The 20,191-nt window shown below is 35.2% G+C and overlaps 1 protein-coding gene across 1 annotated transcript in view; it reads left to right on the top strand.

Moving 5' to 3' along the window:
• Window positions 1–17,792: 17,792 nt before the first annotated feature.
• The window catches only part of HDX (highly divergent homeobox), a 158,971-nt gene continuing 156,572 nt past the window's right edge, over window positions 17,793–20,191 (top strand). The window contains exon 1 of the mRNA XM_061178991.1: window positions 17,793–17,846. The gene's annotated coding sequence lies outside the window, so the exon portion shown is untranslated. The remainder of the gene's footprint in view (window positions 17,847–20,191) is intronic.

Raw genomic sequence — 20,191 nt, 5'->3', positions numbered from 1 at the left:
TTTATGGATGAGTAATATTTCATTTTATATATACATGCCACATTTTCTTTATGCATTCATCCATCGATGGATACTTATGTTGTTTCCATATCTTGGCTATAAATTAATGCTGTAATGAACATAGGGGTGCATATATCTTTTGAAATTACTGCTTCTATGTTCTTCAAATAAATACCCAGAAGTGGAAAACCTGGGTCATATGCAAGAGTTCCCTTTTCTTCACATCCTCTCCAACATTTTTTTTATTTCTTGTCTTTTCAATAATAGTCATTCTAACAGGTGTGAGGTGATATCTCATTTCAGTTTTGATTTGCATTTCCCTAATAGTTAGTGATGTTAAACATCTTTTCATGTACCTGTTGGACATCTGTATGTCTCTTTGGAAAAGTGTCTATTCAGATCCTCTGCCCATTTTTTAATCAGGTTGTTTGGTTTTCTTTTTTGTTGAGTTTTATGAGTTTTTTATGTATTTTGAATATTAACCCTTTATCAGATATTTGATTTGCAAATATCTACTCCCATTCAGTAGGTTGCCTTTTCATTTTGATAATGGTTTCCTTTGTTGTGAAGAAGCTTTTTAGTTTGATGTAGTTCCATTTGTTTATTTTTGCTTATGCTTCCCTTGCCTTTGGAGTCAGATCCATAAAAGCATTGCTAAGACTAATGCCAATGAACTTACTGCCTTTGTTTTCTTCTAGGAATTTTATGGTTTCATGTCTTACACTCAAGTCTTTGATCCATTTTGAGTTAATTTTTGTATATGGCATAAGATAGTGGTCTGGGTTCATTCCTTTGCATGTGGCTGTCCAGTTTTCCCAGCACCATTTATTGAAGAGACTGTCCTTTCTCCGTTGTATGTTCTTTGCTCCTTTGTGATAAATTGATTGTCCATATATGTGTAGGCTTATTTCTGGACTCTTCTCTTCCATTGATCTCCATGTCTATTTTTGTGCCAGTACCATACTGTTTTGATTGCTATGGCTTCATAGTATCGGTTGAAATCAGGGAGTGTGATACCTCCAGCTTTGTTCTTCTTTCTCAAGGTTGTTTTGACTATTTGGCTGAAATACCTTTTAATTGATCTCACCTGAATCACATAATTGAATGCTTAACTCCAAATTGTTTTTACATGTAAATTTCTCTTTTACTTAAAAGTAGATTTTCCTCTTACTTCTGAGTATATCCTCTGAACTGAATTTGCAGAAGCGTCCAGGGATTAAATGTAAACCTCTAGAGTGTTTAAGTTAAATAAAATTGCTGGCAGGATTTTGCTGGTTGTTGTAGGTGTAATGAAACACTTCTTTGGCTTTTTAGGGGGCAGGGAGAAAATTAGTAAAGAAAGGTGTTAGTAACTTAGAAAAGCCTCACTGTCTTTTATATAGGAAGTTAAGTCTGGATCTGTTGCCTCCATGTGCAAGTGAGAACATAAGAAAAAGTGTCATGTTGCTCTGAAGGCAGGGGAGAATTGGAAACTGAATTTTCTTCTGCAGGCCTTTGCTCTGCAATACCACTGCAGTAAGTTCTGTGATGATAGCATTCTTATTGTGAGCCAGCCCAGAAAAATCATCATAGTGAAGTTGGGGCTATATGATTCTCCGACCCTAGCTCTAGGCATCTTAGGCAAAAAAGCGTCATTACCCAGAATGAAAATTTCTTATTTGAAGACCCAATTTCTTATGAACTCTGTGATTACATATCAAACTAAAAAACTACAAAACTACAAAATGGCCAAGAGAAATTTCAGGTGTCATTGGGCTACATAACACATGAATTAATACATTTTTCTAACATTATCTCCTCAAAAACAGAGGCTTTTTAAATGTGTACATATGAGATATTGGAAAGCTTGCTGGTAGATGGCATATCATTTCATTACATATACAGTAAAATATCACTTCTCTACAAAGGTGAAATCAGCAAAAAAATCTGAAGTCAAAAATATACCTTTAAAATTGAGAGCTCTATGTTAAGATTGATTGTGTGAGGTATGTTTTGAAGATGTGTTTACTGAATCCACTAAAAATTTAAAAATGCAATTTTGGTAATTTAAGTTATCAAATTAAAGTATGGAAACTATACCTGCAACTATAAACCTATAAATGGCCTGAAACTTGGTCTCCTACAAATACTTGTTTGAAATGTCTTGTCTTTCTGGTACTGATGAGGCAAAAATAAATGAATCTGAGTCAAACCACTTGGTTTCCAGCCTGGACTATGTCACTTATTAGCTACCTGACCTTAAGCAAGTCAGTTAACATCTCTGAAAATCACTTTTGCCCTATGTAAAATAGGAATGTAATACTCACTTCACAGAGCTATTGGAAGACAAAAAGAAAACTATAATACCAAAAGAAAATTCTAAATCTAAACAGTAGATTTTAAAGAGTGTTTTCTTAACAATGTATGGAGAAAAGATGGCAAATTATTCAAGAAATGGTGTTGACAATTATTTGAAAAAATGGTTTTAATTCTTATATCATACACCAAAAATAAATTTTAAATAAATTTAAGAGCTAAATATAAACTTTGAAACTATAAAATATCAAAAATAAATGAATAGCATATTATCTGAGCTATAACAATAAAGATATTTCTATGTATTTAGGCAAAAAAATGGGAAGTGATTAATGGCTTTGGTAACACCATAAACAAAAGCAAATAATAGACTGGAAAAAAGTATTTGCAACATGTATTATAGGCAAAGAGTTAATGTCCATAAGGCAGAGTTCTTATAAGCCAATTAAGTAGAGATTAACATTTGATTTTGTTTCCATTTCCTTAGCTTTAGTTTTTCTATTAATATCTTTTTTTGTTTGTTTTTCTTCCAGTTTTATTGAGATATAGTTGACATACAGCACTGTGTAAGTTTAAGGTGTACAGCATAATGATTTGACTTACATCATGAAATGACTACCACAATAAGTTTACTGAACACCCACCATCTCATATAGATACAAAATTAAAGAAATAGAAAAAAAATATTTTTCCTTGTGATGAGAACTCTTAGAATTTACTATCTTAAAATCGTTCATGTATAACATACAGCAATGTTAATTATATTTATTATGTTTTACATTATATCACTAGTACTTATTTATCTTATAACTGGAAGTTTGTAACTTTTGACTATCTTCACCCAATTTTCCCTCCCCACCCCCCAACTCTGATAACCACAAATATGATCTCTTTTTCTATGAGTTTATTTGTTTGCTTGTTTCTTTTTGAAGTATAATTGGCCTACAACACTGTGTTAGTTCCTGGTACACGACATAGTGATTCGATATTTCTATACATTTCAAAATGAGCACCACAATAAGTCTAGTTACGATCTGTCACTATACAAGATATTACATAATTATTGACTATCTTCCCCACACTGTACATTTCATACCCATGACTCATTTGTTTTACAACTGGAAGTTTATACCTCTTAATCTCCCTCAACTATTTCTCTCCTACTCCCACCCAACTAACACTTGACTTTGAAAAATGAGCTAAGATCATAAATAAGCAATTCACAAAAGAATTTTTTTTAAATTACAGTAATCTAAGAAATGCAAGATAAAATGAAATTTCATTTTTTCCTTATAGGTTTGGCAATTTATAATAATAATATTCAGAGTCAGAAAAGGTAAAATGAAAGGTCTGCTGCTGGTGATACTGTAAACTGGTAAAATTTTTTGAAGCAAAATTTGGCAGTATGTATGCAGAGTTTTTAAAATGTGCATAATCCTTGACCCAGCAGTTGAAATAATTTATGCATAAAGGTATTCATTTCAGAATTATAATATCACAAAACTGAAGATAACCAACATGTCCAGCAATGGGGATTGATTAAATCATGGTAGGCTATACAATTTAATGATATGCAGTCATTAAAATTCATGTTAAGGAAAATTTCACTTCATGTTGAGCGATAAATTATAAAATAGGATTTCAATATTATTTGAATTTGGTTTATACAAATACGAATTCACATACACACACACATACTTGAAAGATATACACCAAAACTTTACCAATTTTTTGCTTTGTGTTATTTTTTATTTTGTAAGTTTTCTAAAATGAAGATGTGTTAACCCAAAAAAGTATATATATATATATATTTTTTTTAAATAAATTTATTTATTTATTTATTTATTTATTTTAGCTATGTTGGGTCTTCGTTTCCGTGCGAGGGCTTTCTCTAGTTGCGGCAAGCGGGGGCCACTCTTCATTGCGGTGCGCGGGCCTCTCACTATCGCGGCCTCTCTTGTTGCAGAGCACAGGCTCCAGATGCGCAGGCTCAGTAGTTGTGGCTCACGGGCCCAGTTGCTCCGCGGCATGTGGGATCTTCCCAGACCAGGGCTCGAACCCGTGTCCCCTGCATTGGCAGGCAGATTCTCAACCACTGCGTCACCAGGGAAGCCCAAAAGTATATATTTTTAAAGCCCTGTAATTTTGAATCAAAATATACATATTTAAATGAAAATATTATATAAGAACCCCTAGAATAATCCATATGAAACATTTAGCACATAGTAAGTACTGTGTAAATATTCTTTATTACTGTTGTTGCTATTATTATCATTGATACTCAGCAGAAATATTTAAAGTTCCTTTTCTGTACTTGCAACATGTCAGTTCAATGATTTAAACAGTTTGTGCTGAAAGGATAGTTAAAGATATTCTAGCTCAACTCCCTTATTTTATCAGTGAGATGTGAAGCATTGATATGACTTGTTTAAAGGAGTATGGTTTATGGAAACCTAGGATCCAAATCCAACATTCTTCATATGATCCACATACGTGTTGCTATATTGGAATGGCATTGGTTTTAGGTCTCACTGAGGTAACTGTTAAAACAGGACATGACCCTAATTACTTAGCAAATTCTTGGATCCTGAAAACCCTCCATGCTCCAAGGGCATACAAGTTGTCAATTTTTTAAATGTCCAGAAACTTGGCCTCAAATCACATGATGAAACACTGTGGTCTGAGCCTCATTGGGACATCAATATGAAGCTGAAGGTTTTGAATCTTTGAGCACCAGGGCTTTTTTCATAATAATTCTAAACAATGAAAAATGAATTAATGAAGTAGTTAGCATCAGAGAAATATTGATTTATTCATTCAACAAATTTTTATTAAGTGGCTACTGTACGCTAAGCAATGTATGAGGCACTGGGGAAATGAATGGTGAACACAATTCCTCTGGTGTCTGTGCTCATGTAGATTTCAGTCCAAGATACAAAAAAAGCCTTCAGTTTAATCTAGAACACAATTTAGGAAACAATCAAACTTCTGTTTCTGCTAAACCTTTCAAACAATGTACTTATTTGTGATGTCATCACCCAACTCTACTGAGTTTGATATCTCTATAAATTTGATTTGGCTGGAGTTTAGCCCCTGAATTATGGACAGATATTTTTCTATTCCTGCTTCCTTGTCCTAGTGGTAGGGGATGTAGCCCCTACCTCCTAGTGGTAGAGCATTTAACCCTAGACATGACTTTCTGCCCCAGAACAGAGCTTTATAACAGGGATCTGTATTTGTAAATTTGGCACTCCTGACTCTTTATTAGGTATTCAAGCTATTGAGCTTGAGTGAACAAACTTTGAAAAAGTTTTCAATTCATTCTCTGCCTACAAATCAGTATATTGAAGGTAAATAACTAAGTATCTTTTACTGTATCATATAATAATTCTATTTTTAATTTTTTGAGGAACCTCCATACTGTTTTCCACAGTAGCTGCACACCAACTTACATCCCCACCAACAGTGTATAAGGTTCCAATTTCTCCTAATCTTGCCATCACTTGTTATCTTTAGGTTATTTATTTTTTTATAATAGCCATTCTAACAGATGTGAGGTGATAGCTCATTGTGGTTTCGACTTGCATTTCCCTGATGATAATTATATTGAACATATTTTTATTTATCTGTTGGCCAGTTGCATGTCTTCTTTAGAGAAATGTCTATTCAAATCTTTTACCCATTTTTTAATTGGGTAATTTGAAGTTTTCTCCTTTCTTTTTTTTTTCTTTTTTGCTATTGAGTTGTAGGGGTTCCTTATATATTTTAGATGTTAACCCCTTATCAGATATATGCTACACATGTTTTCTCCAATTCCAGAGGTTGCCTTTTCATTCTGCTGATTATTTCCTTGGCCATGCAGAAGTTTTTTAGTTTGGTTTAGTCCCACTTGTCTATTTTTGCTGTTGTTGCTTGTACTCTTAGTGTCATATCCAAGAAATCATTGCCTAGAACCATATCATGAAGATTTTCCCTTATGTTTTTTTCTAGGAGTTTCACAATTTCATGTCTTAGTTTAACTCTTTAATCCATTTTTAGATAATTTTTATGTTTGGTTTTCCCAAAATATGATACAGCAGTTCCACTTCTGGACATACATCCAAAAGTATTGAAATCAGGATCTCAAGAGATATTTGCACTCTCATGTTCATTGCAACATTATTCACAATAACCAAGCTATGGACGCAACCTAAATGTCCATTGAACGATGAATTGATAAAGAAAATGTGGTATATACATACAATGGAATATTATTAAAAGGAGGTAAATCCTGCCATATGTGACCTGGATGAACATGGAGGACATTATACTAAATAAAATAAGCCAGTCCACAGGACAAATACTGCATGAATCCATTATATGAGAACGATTATAAAATAGTTCAAATCAGAAACAGACAGTAGAATGGTAGTTGCCAGGGACTGAGGGGAGGGGAAAATGGGAGTTCCAGTTCTATGGGTATAAGATTCAGTTATACAAGGTGAACAAATTCTAGAAATCTGTTGTACAACATTGTGCCTATAGTTAGTGTTACTGTATTGTGCACTTCCAAATATAGATATGTTAAGTGCTCTTATCACAATAAAAATTTAATTAGTTGCCTAGAACGTTTTTTATTTGGCAAGTTGTTAATTATAAACAAAGGACAGAACGAGCCCTGAGGCCTCATCTCTTACTGTTAAGGTTGGGATCCGAGTGGTTTACAGATGAGTTTGAAAGGTCAAGGGCCAGGAGAACTTAGCCAGAAATTAAGGTTCAAGACCCTGAAGAGTTTAAATCAAGTAACTGCTGTGCTAGCAGATTGAAAAATAGTTTTTTTGGACTAAAATATTTGAATTTGGATGTAGCAAGTGATTAAACCTTTAGGACCTGCAGAATCTGTAAACAGTAACTGCCTATACATCCCAAGGATTTAGAGCTCTAAAGGGAGTGGTGTATTTCTTGATTTCTTTAAATGGGGTTCATGACAGATACCTCCCATCAGGTTTAACATATTGTTAATGGTCCAGGTGCTGGTATGAAACTGTCAAGGAAGTAGAAAATCAATTATCATGAAAACTTATTAGAGACATTTCCAGGATCCAGAAACTGGTTCTGGCTTTACTTCTAATGACTGAATTTGCTATGAGAGCTGTGAGAGTTGGAAGGATTTTGATACATATAGATATAGATATAGAGATATAGATATAGATTATTTTTCCTGTCAGAGTAATTATATTTGAGTATCTGAAGACTAGTCACGTTAGAGAAGGTATTTCCAGAACCCAAATCTTCATATACCACTTTTTCAACAATTCATTTTTTATTTCTTTAAATAGTAAAATACTTCAGACTCATAAAATGTATAGATAATAATAACAACCTTGTTCAGACTCTTAAATCTATCATTTATACAATTGAAATTTCTTACCCCTATGTCATTATCCTCGTCCCCTCATTGTTACATATTGCCAAATATTAAATATTTCTATTATTTTGCACTCCTACAGTTGTATGAGTTCTTGTTGCCTCACATTCTTCCCATCATTTGTTATTATCAGACTTCTAATTTTTGCCAATATTATGGGTGTGACCTTGTGTTTCACTGTCAGTTTAGTGTGCATTTCCTTAATCTTTAGAGAGATTGCAATATGTTTATTGGACATTCATGTTTACCCTTCTATGAAAAGTCTATTAATGTCTTCTGATTGTTTGTATTGGGTTTTATTCCTCATTGAGTTGTAGGACTTTTATGTAAAACAAGTATCTGTAAGTAATAGAGAATTACATATATGTTCTCTCAGCCTACATTTTTCCCAGTCATTTATGATATCTTTCTATGCAGTTAATATTTTTTGAGGAAAAAATGGAGGTAATATATTAAAGTTCTTAGTATAGTACATGACAGGGCATATACTCAGTGATTACTAATTACAACTATCATGATTTATTTTTCATGGCGGCAAATATACAGAACATAAAATTAATCATTTTAGTCATTTTTAGATTTTACATGTACACTTCAGTGGCATTAAGTACATTCACAAAGTTGTGCAACCATCACAACTATCCAGAACTTTTTCCTCATCCCAAAAATAAACTCTGTACTCATTAAACAATAACTTCCTATTCTTGCTCACCCCTAAGTCCCTGGTAACTTTTATTATAATTTCTGTCTCTATGAATTTACCTACTCTAGGAACCACATATAAAAACATCATATAATATTTTTCATAGCATAATATCCTCAAGGTTCATCCATGTTTTAGCATGTGTCCGAATTTCCTTCATTTTTAAGGCTGAGTAATATTCCCTGGTGCATGTATATACACACAAATATATGTATATACATGTATATGAATATATATATATAGTATATATATTACATTTTTTATTCATTCATCCTTCGATGGACATTGGGTTGGCTTTTGGCTGGACTTTTGGCTATCATGAATAATGCTGCTGTGAACATTGGTGTGCAATGATCTGCCTGAGTCCTGCTTTCAATTTTTTTCGGTATATATCTTGAAGTGGAATTACTGGAACATATGTTAATTCTATTTTTAACTTTTTGAGAAACCACCATACTGATTTCCACAGCTGGTACATCATTTTACATTCCCACCAGCAATGCACAAAAGTTCCAATTTCTTCATATCCTCACAAACACTTATTTCTCTAATGGGTTTGAAATGGTATCTCATCGTGGTTTTTCAGTTGTATTTCCCTAATGACTAATGATGCTTAGCATCTTTTCATTTGCTTATTGGCCATTTGTATATCTTCTCTGGAGAAATGTTTATTCAAGTCCAATGTTTTCTTTAGCTCTTATGTTTAGATCTTTGATCCACTTTGAGTTAACTTTTGTACATGTTGTAAGAGTCAAAATTCATTCTTTTGCATGTGGATATCCAATTTTCCCAGAACCATTTGTTGAAAAGACTGTCCTTTCCCCATTGAATGGTCTTGGCACACTTGTCAAAAATTATATAACCATATATGCAAGGGATTCTATCTGGGGTCTCTATTCTATTCCATTGGTTTGCATGTATGTTTTTATATGAGAACCACACTGTTCTGACTACTGTAGCCCTGCAGTTATTTTTGAAATCAGGAAGTGTGAAGCCACCAACTTTGTTATTCTGTTTCAAGATTGTTTGGCTATTCTGGGTCTATTGAGATTCCATCAGCCTGTTAGGATAGGTTTTTCTATTTCTGCAAAAATATGTCATTAGAGTTTTGATAGGGATTGCATTGAACCTGTAGATCACTTTGGGTAGTACAGCCTTCTTAACTAAGCCTTCCAATCCATGAAAATAGGATTCTTTCCATTTATTTATATCTTCCTTATTTCAGTAATGTCTTAAAATCTTTAGTATTCAAGGCTTTTGCCTTCTTGGTTAAATTTTTTGCTACGTATTTATTCTTTTTGAAGCTATTGTAAATTGAATTATTTTCTTATTTTCCTTTATGAACTGTTCATTGTTAGTGTATAGAAATATAATAGATTTTTCTGTTGATTTTGTATCCTGCAACTGTACTGAATTCACTTATTAGTTCTAAAAATTCTTTGTGAAATCTTTAGGATTTTCTATATATAAGATCACATCATCTATAAACAAAAATAATTTTACTTCTTTCAAATTTGGATGACTTTTATGCATTTTTCTTGCCTTAATTCTCTAGATAAAACTTCTAATACTGTATTGAATAGAAGTGGCATAAGCAGGCAGCCTTGTCTTGTTCCTGATCTTGTGGGAAAGCTTTCAGTCTTTTACCACTGCCTATGATATTAGCTGTGGATTTTTCATATATAGCCTGTATTATCTTGAAGAATTTTCTTACTATTCCTAGTCTATTATTTTTATCAATAAATGGTGCTTCATTTAGTCAAATAATTTTTCTGCATCAATTAAGATGACCACTTGTTTTTCATTCCTTCATTTTATTAATGTGGTATATTCCATTGATTGATTGTTATATGTTTAACCATCCTTGCATTCCAAGAATAAATCTCACCTGGTCATGGTGTATAATAATTTTAATATGCTGCCAAATTTGGTTTGCCAGTATTTCGTTGAGACATTTTGCATCAGTATTCATAAGGGATATTGGTCTGTAGTTTTCTATTCTTGTGGTGTCTTTCTCTGGCTTTGTTAGCAGACTTTACAGAATGAGTTAGGAAGTGTTCCCTTCTCTCCAATATGATGGAAGAATTTGAGAAGGACTGGTGGTAATTCTTAAATATTTGGCAGATTTCACCAATTATGCCATCTGGTCCTGAGCTTTCCTTTATTGGGAAGTGTTTGATTACCGATTCAACCTCCTTAGTAGTTATAGGTTTATTCGGATTTTTTTCTTCATGAATCAGTTTTGACAGATTGTTTGTTTCTAGGAATTTGTCCATGTCATCTAAATTATCCAATTTGTTGGTGTAGAAATGTTCATCATAATCTCTTATAATCCTGTTTTACTTCTGTAAAATAAGCAGTAATGTCCTCACTTTCATTTTTGATTTCATAATTTGAGTCATCTCTCCCTCTCTCTCTTTCCCTCTCTCTCTGTCTCTCCCCCTTTCTCTTTTGGCTAGCCAATGTAGCTAAATGTTTGTCAGTTTTGTTGATCTTCTCAAAGTTGATCTTTTCTAGTTCCTGACGGTGTAGAGTTAGGTTATTCATTGGAGATCTTTCTTCTCTTTCACTATATGCATTTAGACGTATAAGTTTTCCTTTAAGCCCTGTTTTCACTGCATCCTATAAGTTTTGTTTTTTATTTAAGAAGTTCCTCCCTACCTTGACATCATGAAGAGCTTGTACTGTCTTTGAAAAGCTTGATGCTTTTGCCATTCATAGTTGGATTTATTGGTATGATATGAGGCAGAGTTTGACTTACTTTTTTCAACATGGATACCTTGTATCTCAGACCATTTATTGAAAAGTTATTAATTTCCCACTAATCTTTAATGCCACCTCTGTCATATATGCAATGTCTATATATTCATGAAACTTTTTCTGGTCTGTTTTCTGTTCCACTGGCTTATGTGTCCCTTCCAGAATCAGTACCATACTATCTTAATTACTGTAAATTTTAACATAATTCTTGATAACTGGTAGAACAATTTCTCCCACATTCTTCTTCAAGAGTGTCTTGGCTGTTCTTGGCCATTTCTACGTACATGTACATATCAGAATCAGCTTTTCAAATTCTTTTTAAAAATTGCATTTTTTTACACTGTAATTACATTGCATCTGTAGATCAATTTGGGGAGAACTGACATCTTTACAATACTGAGTCTTCCAATCTTTAAACGTGCTATATCTCTTAAAATGTTAGGTATTCTTTAATGTCTCTAAATAATGTACAAAAAGTTTCTATGTGCAAGGATCTTGCATATATTAACTTATATTTATTCCTAGATATGTAGATATAGAAATAAATATTTTAATCTTAGTTTAACTGCTTGGTGTTGGTACATTAAAGAACTATTGATTTTTATATGCAGGAACATGTTGAGCTCATTTATTATTAAAAGAATTGACAAATTCTTTTAACTTTCTACATAGACAATTACATTATTTGTGAAAAATGACACTTTATTTTCTTCCTTCCCACTCCTTATACCTTTATTTCACAGTCTTGCTTTACTGTGCTAAGACTTCTAGCAAACTGTTGAGTAGAAATGGTGATAGCAATTATCCTTATTTTGTGTCCTGATATCAAAAGGCAAGTTCTTAATGTTTCATCATGAAATATGAAATCTTATATAGCTTTTGCTTTTTGATTTTGGGGGCTACATACCTAGAATCAGATTAAATTTATTTCTATTTTTCCGCTACTACGAGTTTTGTTTGTATTTTAGTCATAAAAAGATGTTGAATTTTATCAAACATTTTTAATCTACCGAGATAATTTCATAAGTTTTCTCTTTCAATCTATTAAAGTGATGAATTATATTATTTGATTTCCTAATGTTAAATATATGTTGCTTTTCAAGAAAAAGTTCAATGGTCATAGCATATTATCCTTTTTACACATTGTTGTACTCTATTAATATTTTGTTTAGAATCTTTATATCTGTGTTCATTAGTAATATTGCCTTTAATTATTTTTACTTGTACATTCCTTGATGGATTTTGGTGTCATGGATATTCTGTTTTCATAAAATGAGTTGGGGAGCTTTCATTCTTTTACTTGTTCTCTTGAAGAGTTTGCATACCAAAAATTACTTTTTAAGAATATTTTTTATTGGAGTAGGTTGCTTTACAATGTTGTGTTAGTTTCTACTGTACAGCAAAATGAATCAGCAATACATATACATATAGCTCTTCCCTTTTGGACTTCCTTCCCATTCAGGTCACTACAGCGCATTAAATAGAGTTCCCTGTGCTATAGTATGTTCTCATTAGTTATCTATTTTATACATAGTATCAATAGTGTATATGTGTCAATCCCCATCTCCCAATTCCTCCCACCCCCCCTTTCCCCCTTGGTATCCATATATTTGTTCTCTATGTCTGTTTCTCTGTTTCTGCTTTGCAAATAGAATCATCTATACCATTTTTCTAGATTCCACATATATGTGTTAATATACGATATTTGTTTTTCTCTTTCTGACTTAGTTCTCTCTGTATGATAGTCTCTAGGTCCATCCACATCTCTACAAATGACCCAATTTTGTTCTTTTTTATGACTGAGTAATATTCCATTGTATATATGTACCATATCTTCTATCCATTCATCTGTTGATGGACATTTAGGTTGTTTCAATATCCTGACTATTGTAAATAGTGCTGCTATGAACATTGGGGTGCATGTGTCTCTTTGAATTATGGTTTTCTCTGGGTATATGCCCAGTAATGGGATTTCTGGGTCATATGGTAGTTCTATTTTTAGTTTTTTAAGTAACCTCCATACTGTTTTCCATAGTGGCTGTATCAATTTACACTCCCACCAACAGTTCATGAGGGTTCCTTTTCTCCACACTGTCTCCAGTTTATTGTTTGTAGATTTTTTGATGATAGCCATAGTGACCAGTGTGAGGTGCTACCTCATTGTAGTTTTGATTTGCATTTCTCTAATGATTAATGATGTTGAGCATTCTTTCATGTGTTTGTTGGCCATCTGTATGTCTTCTTTGGAGAAATGTCTATTTAGGGCTTCTGCCCATTTTTGGATTGGGTTTTTTGTTTCTTTAATATTGAGCTGAATGAGCTGTTTATATATTTTGGAGATTAATCCTTTGTCAGTTGCTTCATTTGCAAATATTTTCTCCCATTCTGAGGGTTGTCTTTTCATCTCGTTTATGGTTTCCTTTGCTGTGCAAAAGCTTTTAAGTTTCATTAGGTCCCATTTGTTGATTTTTGTTTTTATTTCCATTTCCCTAGGAGGTGGGTCAAAAAGGATCTTGCTGTGGGTTGTGTCATAGAGGGGATGCTATTTTAAATAGATTGGTCCCTGAAGACACATCTGAGGAGGTGAATTTTAGCAGACAATCTGAGTGGAGAAGTGTGCTATGTGGAGATCTGAGGAAAGAGTTTTCAAAGAAGGCACAAGTGTAACATCTATAAAGAGGGAACAGGCTTTCCAGAAAGAGGGGAGTGGGGTGGAGGCAAAGGCCAGTGTAACATAGTGAACTAGGGCAGAAAAAAGTGGTGGAAAATAAGCCATAACAAGGATTTAGAATTTTATCGTTAATCTAGTGGGAAGCATTTGGAGGGCTTTAAGCTGGGGAATGATATGATCTGATTCAACTTTGTAAAGAATATTTTAACTGATGTTAAGAATAAGTATCAATATTAAAGAAGGACAATAGAAGACGATAGGAAATCATGTAAGATGCTTTTGTATTGGTTCGAGCTAGAAGTGACTGGTGTAGTAGTAATGGTGGAAGTGAGGAGTGCTCATCTTTGGAGCGTATTTTTGAAGGTACAGCGTACTGGTGGCTTGAATATGGAGTGTGAGGGGAAAAGAAGAATGATCAATAGATGAATTTAATTACCTCTTTTTGTACTCTGGTTTCATATATGTCTTCTCTTGTCATTTGGGCTATAAATTTTTCAACGGTAAGGAAGCTGCCCTTCTTTTTCTCTCAGATCACCTCAGTTCAAGGTATGCAATAGGTACTTAATGAATATGTTAATCCATCATAGGTTGGTCATCTCTGAATTCTCCACTTTCACCCTTATCATTCCTTCTTTGAAACATCTCAACTTCAATTATTTATCTTTATTTATGTTCTTAACATCCTGATCTCAACCCAAGTCATCTAGAACCTGGATTACTACTACAATTATCTAACAGACCTCTCTCACTACAGCCTATCCCCAATCTGTTTCAAACTGCAAATTGATGACTGACCAACCACTTGAAAAATTTTCTTTCAGTCATTCATTCAAAAAGTGCTTACTGATTTGTCTACTTTGTGTCCAGGACTCTTCTAGATGCCAGGGATATAATAATAAAACAGACAGAAACGCCCACCTTCATGGACCTTATATTTTCAATAACTAAAAATATAGAGTATGTTAGTAATAAGTGCTATAAGGAAATATTAAAAAGTGAAGGGGTATAGGTAGGTATAGGGAGTGTTGAGAGGATCACAATTTGAAATATGGTTACTGTGTAACCTCTTTAAATTTTAAAGAAGTTACTTTTTAATCTGCAAACCATAAATGCTGGAGAGGGTGTGGAGAAGAGGGAACCCTCTTTCACTGTTGGTGGGAATGTAAGTTGATACAGCCACTATGGAGAACAGTATAGAGTTTCCTTAAAAAACTAAAAATAGAACTACCATACGACCCAGCAATCCCACTACTGGGCATATACCCTGAAAAAACCATAATTCAAAAAGAGTCATGTACCACAATGTTCATTGCAGCTCTATTTACAATTGCCAGGACATGGAAGCAACCTATGTGTCCATCGACAGATGAATGGGTAAAAAAGATGTGGCACATACATACAATGGAATATTACTCACCATAAAAAGAAAGGAAATTGAGTTATTTGTAGTGAGGTGGATGGACCTAGAGTCTGTCATACAGAGTGAAGTAAGTCAGAAAGAGAAAAACAAATACCGTATGCTAACACATATATATATGGAATCTAAAAAAAAAAGAAAAAAAAAGGTTCTGAAGAACCTAGGGGCAGAACAGGAATAAAGACGCAGACGTAGAGAATGGACTTGAGGACACGGGGAGGGGGAAAGGTAAGCTGGGATGAAGTGAGAGAGTGGCATGGACTTATATATACACTACCAAATGTAAAATAGATAGCTAGTGGGAAGCAGTCGCATAGCACAGGGAGATCAGCTCGGTGCTTTGTGACCACCTGGAGGGGTGGGATAGGGAGGGAGGGAGGGAGGGAGACGCAAGCGGGAAGAGATATGGGGATATATGTATGTGTAGAGCTGATTCACTTTGTTATAAAGCAGAAACTAACAAACACAGCATTGTAAAGCAATTATACTCCAATAAAGATGTTTAAAGAAAATTTTTTTTAAAGATATAAATGGTCTGCAAAAAGATCAGCTGTGCTGTTCTTTGGAATGGCATTCTTTCCTTCAGATGAATTCAGGAAAAGAATAAAAATTAGCTGGTCAGTGAATTAAATCCATAGGATTGATTTCATAAACATGGGGTTTGTATGAAAATATATCCAAGAGGTTGTCTCTTGACACTACAAACAGTTAGTTAAGACAAAAAGAATCAGCTAGAATATTTTTTTCTCATGTGGGAAAAACGTATCTGTTACTTGTTATTTAAGATATTTCCAATGGGTTGTATTTTCCTATTTGTCCTCTGGGGCATCAACAAGCCTATTTCCTCAGTATGTTAAGACTCTGTCAAAATAAAGGAGCAATTCTGGAAACATTAAAAAAAAATTAAAGAAGTTACTTTTTAAAGAAGTTACGTAAAATTGATATATTTTAAAGAGGTTACATTTGAGGAGAGATGTGAATCAAGAGAAGAACTGAGTCCTACAAAGATCAGAGGGAACAATAGTGCAAAGGCCCTGATGTGGTCATGAATTTAATTTGTTTGAGAAATGGAGAAAGGCTGGTGTGATTGGAAAGTGAGTTAGTGGCAGAGTGGCAGGAAATGAGGCGAGAGAGATGGGAAAAGCCATATCATTTAAGACCTCGGGGCTAATTTGTATTTTGTAGTATATGTGAATGGAAGCCATTGAATAATCTGGAGCTGGGCATGATCTGACTTTTGTTTAAAAAAAAAAACACTCAAGCTGCTCTAAAAATAATCGACTAGAGAGGTCTGATGTACCCTGCCCTAAGGCCTTTGGTGGCTTTTAATAAAATCAAAGTTCTCTGCCTACTTTCAAAGGCTTTTAGTATCAGTCTATCCTATCTCCCACTAGTCCTCAACATACACCCTCTATTCGTTAGGCTGATTTCATCATGGACCTCCTCACAGTTTATATATATATATATATATATATATATATATATATATATATATATATATATATATATATATACTTTCCTACTTTTGCCCATTTCTTCCTCTTTAAGACAGTGTTTTCCATCCTCTCTTATCCACCATTCAAGAAACAGTTCAAATTTCAATTACAACATAGAATGTTTCCCAACTATCCTCACCTCACTGATGTTTTCAGTCATTAACGATGTAACTCTTGTCTGTAGTTCATGACTACATGACTGAGCACATGATCATGTACTTTATTATATTGTGAAAGTTTAATGTGTGCTAGTCACATCTTCCGAATGATATTATAAGTTCTATAATAGCAGAGGACCAATGAATTCTACATCTCTCATGGCATCCAGCATATTTTGGAAGTGTATCAAGTGTGTTAACTGGTGTAACATATGGCTTGAGGTTTTTTTTCCTGTAATGGTGTAATGGTGATTACTCAAGTAACTTCCAGCAGAACAGATATTAAGGTTAGGTGAACAGAAGCAATAATTTAAATTTCTTCAGTCGCCAGAGTCAACTGGAGACATAAAACAGTACACTCACTCTTATCGACAAATTCTAAAGGCTCAATGGACACCTTCTTGATTTCAGTAACACTGAATATACATTTGTCAATTGACCACTGACCACAAAAAAACTATATTTCTGTATGTGATCATTTGATTTTGGCAGCGTGCAACGATTCTGCTGCAAGCGAATCTCAAGTCGGAAGACCAGGCAGCACCTGCTCAAATGGCTGGCATATAACTACTATAGTCACAGGGATGCTGGGCGTTCACTTCTACTCAGGAAGGGAGAGGTACAGAGAGGCCTGGCTTTGGATGCAGCTGATATGTGCGGGGAAGAGGCAGCCCCACTGCAGGCAGCTATTTCTCCTCCCCCCTCCCCACTCTTGGGTTCTGGGCTGAGGCCAGGGACTGTCCGGAGCTGATCTCGGCTCCCATTGGCCGCTGTCTTTTGTGACGTCACGATCATGATGAGAATTGATGATCGGACACGCTGATTTCATTGTCTGAGGAGGCAGTGGAGACCCAGGAAAAATCTCCCTGAATACGCCTGCCCCAGCCCTGGCTTGATCTGGGATCCTCTGATCCCTCCCGTCACTGCACCACGCCCGAGGTAAGCACCCAGCATGGGTAGGTGTGAAGGGCGAAGGAGGGCGAGCAAGGCACCGAGGTAATGCTCTGCCCAGTGGGGGGCACGGAGATTCAGAGGCCTAAAGAGGCTGCCAACAAACTGGTGCGGCTTTGGGGGAGCCAACTGCCTCTACCCTCCGAGTGAAGCCTGGCGGCAGCGTGAGATTAAAAACGAGATGAGGATAGGGATACAGTAGACACTGGCAGAGAGCGAAGGACCTTGCTCTGAGAGAGTGCGACGTTTGGGACGCGCTTCTGGCCCCTGAGTAGGAGGAAGTGGCGCCTCTGCCTCCGAAGAAAGGAGGGGGAGTGAATTCTAACACTTCTAGATTTCACTGGACTGTGGATTTCTCACAGCCCTACTCAAACGCGCTGGAGGTGCTGCGCCTGCGCAATAACAACCTCTGCGGGGAGGTGGGGGTGGTAGGGCGGAGTTCGTGGCGAGGGGTATAGGCGTGGAGTTTGCGTTTGCGCATGCGCCTTTTCCGTTTCGCTGGAGGGGGTTGGGCTGAGGTCTGTCTGGGCAGAATATGCGAAGGGTTGGTAAGTTGGCCTTGTGATGTTTCAAGCGCTAGTCGATGGAAAGAATCTGCCAGTTATTTTGAATCTGGCCTAATGAGCATATGCAGCCCCAGAGTGGGCCTGAAAAATTTAAGAAGGCAAATTCTTAATCTACAGTTATCAGGTTTAGAATAATGGAAAGAACTCAGATAGGAGTTTGGAATAGAAATTACTGAGATGAGAAACCATTTGGAGAATAGAAACACTAATTATTCAAGTGAGTCCAACTTTTAGTCTTCAAGGAACTCTGATTTGGCGTGCCGCTCAGTGATTTTTGAAACAAACTCTTTGGAGAGACTCAGAGTAAGAAATTTTCCTTTCTTGTCTTTTTTTTTTTTCCTTCTTGGAAAGGTTTCTTTTAAAGCTTTGGTCTCGGTTTCAGGTTTGGCGCCAAGTCCTTCCTTCTTCCTCTGTGTCTCTGTTAGAACCACCAAGGTCAAATCCTATTTTGAGAGATCCTGTACGACTCCCCTTTATTGGGAGGGGCTATATCACTCGGCAACCATGAGGAACATCCTGCCTGTCTGTCCTTGGTGGAGAAATTGTATAATAGTGTTAATACTTCTGCTCCACTGTCTGATCATGAACTCCTATTTTACAGAGGAATCTGGATTTTTCTCCATTTCTCATAGTTAAGGGATTATCAAGTCCTGGTGAGTTTTCCTTTGAAAGCCTCTCCTACCATTTTTCCCTTATTTTACAGTCTAAACTCTCATTACCACCCATCCAGTCATTCCAGGAGCCTCCTAGCCAGCCTTCTAATTCATCCTGTCAGACTAACGGCTTGATGACTTCCTTCATCAAGTCATTTTTCTTCACCAAAATATTATTGGCTTCTTATTTTCTATTGTTCCAAGCCCAGTTACACTTGGATTGCAAAGAGCTTTGTAATCTGACTTTATTATACCACAGGAACCTTATCTTAGTTTATTTCTCAGTGCACAACTCTCCCTAATGTCGCCAGAACAATCTACCTCCATAACTTTGCTCCTTGTACCACTACCACTCCCTTCACCTAAGATGCTCTCTCTTTGCCTATTCACGTCTTACCCACTTTGGAAGCTCAACCTAAGTTGCACCTCTCTGTAAGTACCTTCCAAGTCTAATCCAACCATTATTAAGCTCACCTTTTCTAGAACTCCTACATCAGTTCTTATATTTGTCACTTTCTTATAGTCTGCCTTATACTGTCTTATTTTTTAATTTTATTGTGTGTGTGTGTATGTATGTGTGTGTTAGACTAGACTCATCAACTGGATTTTAAACCTGTTCTTAAGAGTTGGGACCATGCCATCTACCGTATACTTCTTTATCCAAAGCATCTGGATGACTATTTGAAATATCTACAGCTGTATATGGTCTTTGTTTTCCAATTTCTTGGGAAACAAAGTAATACAGTTATCAAAAGAACTGTATATATGTGAAAACTTATTCATCATTAGTCAAGCAAGGGACCCTCCAGTGACTGAATAAACCTCAATATGATTCAAAGAAAATGCAATACAGAAAAACAGACATCTCTATATATTGGGTAGCCTGCAAATATGTTCTGTCCTCATAAATAAGACCAAGGGAACATTATCCCAGAAGTGGTTCTGTCTGTAATTTTCTCAGTCTGAAAAATACTAAGACATTTTCCATTGTCTGTATTTCTCTTTGATAACATTTCATTATGCATCTTCTCTTAAATCCAGTAATTATTCACTCTTTTTATTGCAGGATGTCTTGCATTTGCTGCTTTACATTGACTGTCACTGATAGTTTTCA

The sequence above is a fragment of the Eubalaena glacialis genome, chromosome X, assembly GCF_028564815.1.
Source record: "Eubalaena glacialis isolate mEubGla1 chromosome X, mEubGla1.1.hap2.+ XY, whole genome shotgun sequence".
Classification (NCBI taxonomy): domain Eukaryota; kingdom Metazoa; phylum Chordata; class Mammalia; order Artiodactyla; family Balaenidae; genus Eubalaena; species Eubalaena glacialis.
This window is presented reverse-complemented; position numbering and strand designations above follow the sequence as displayed.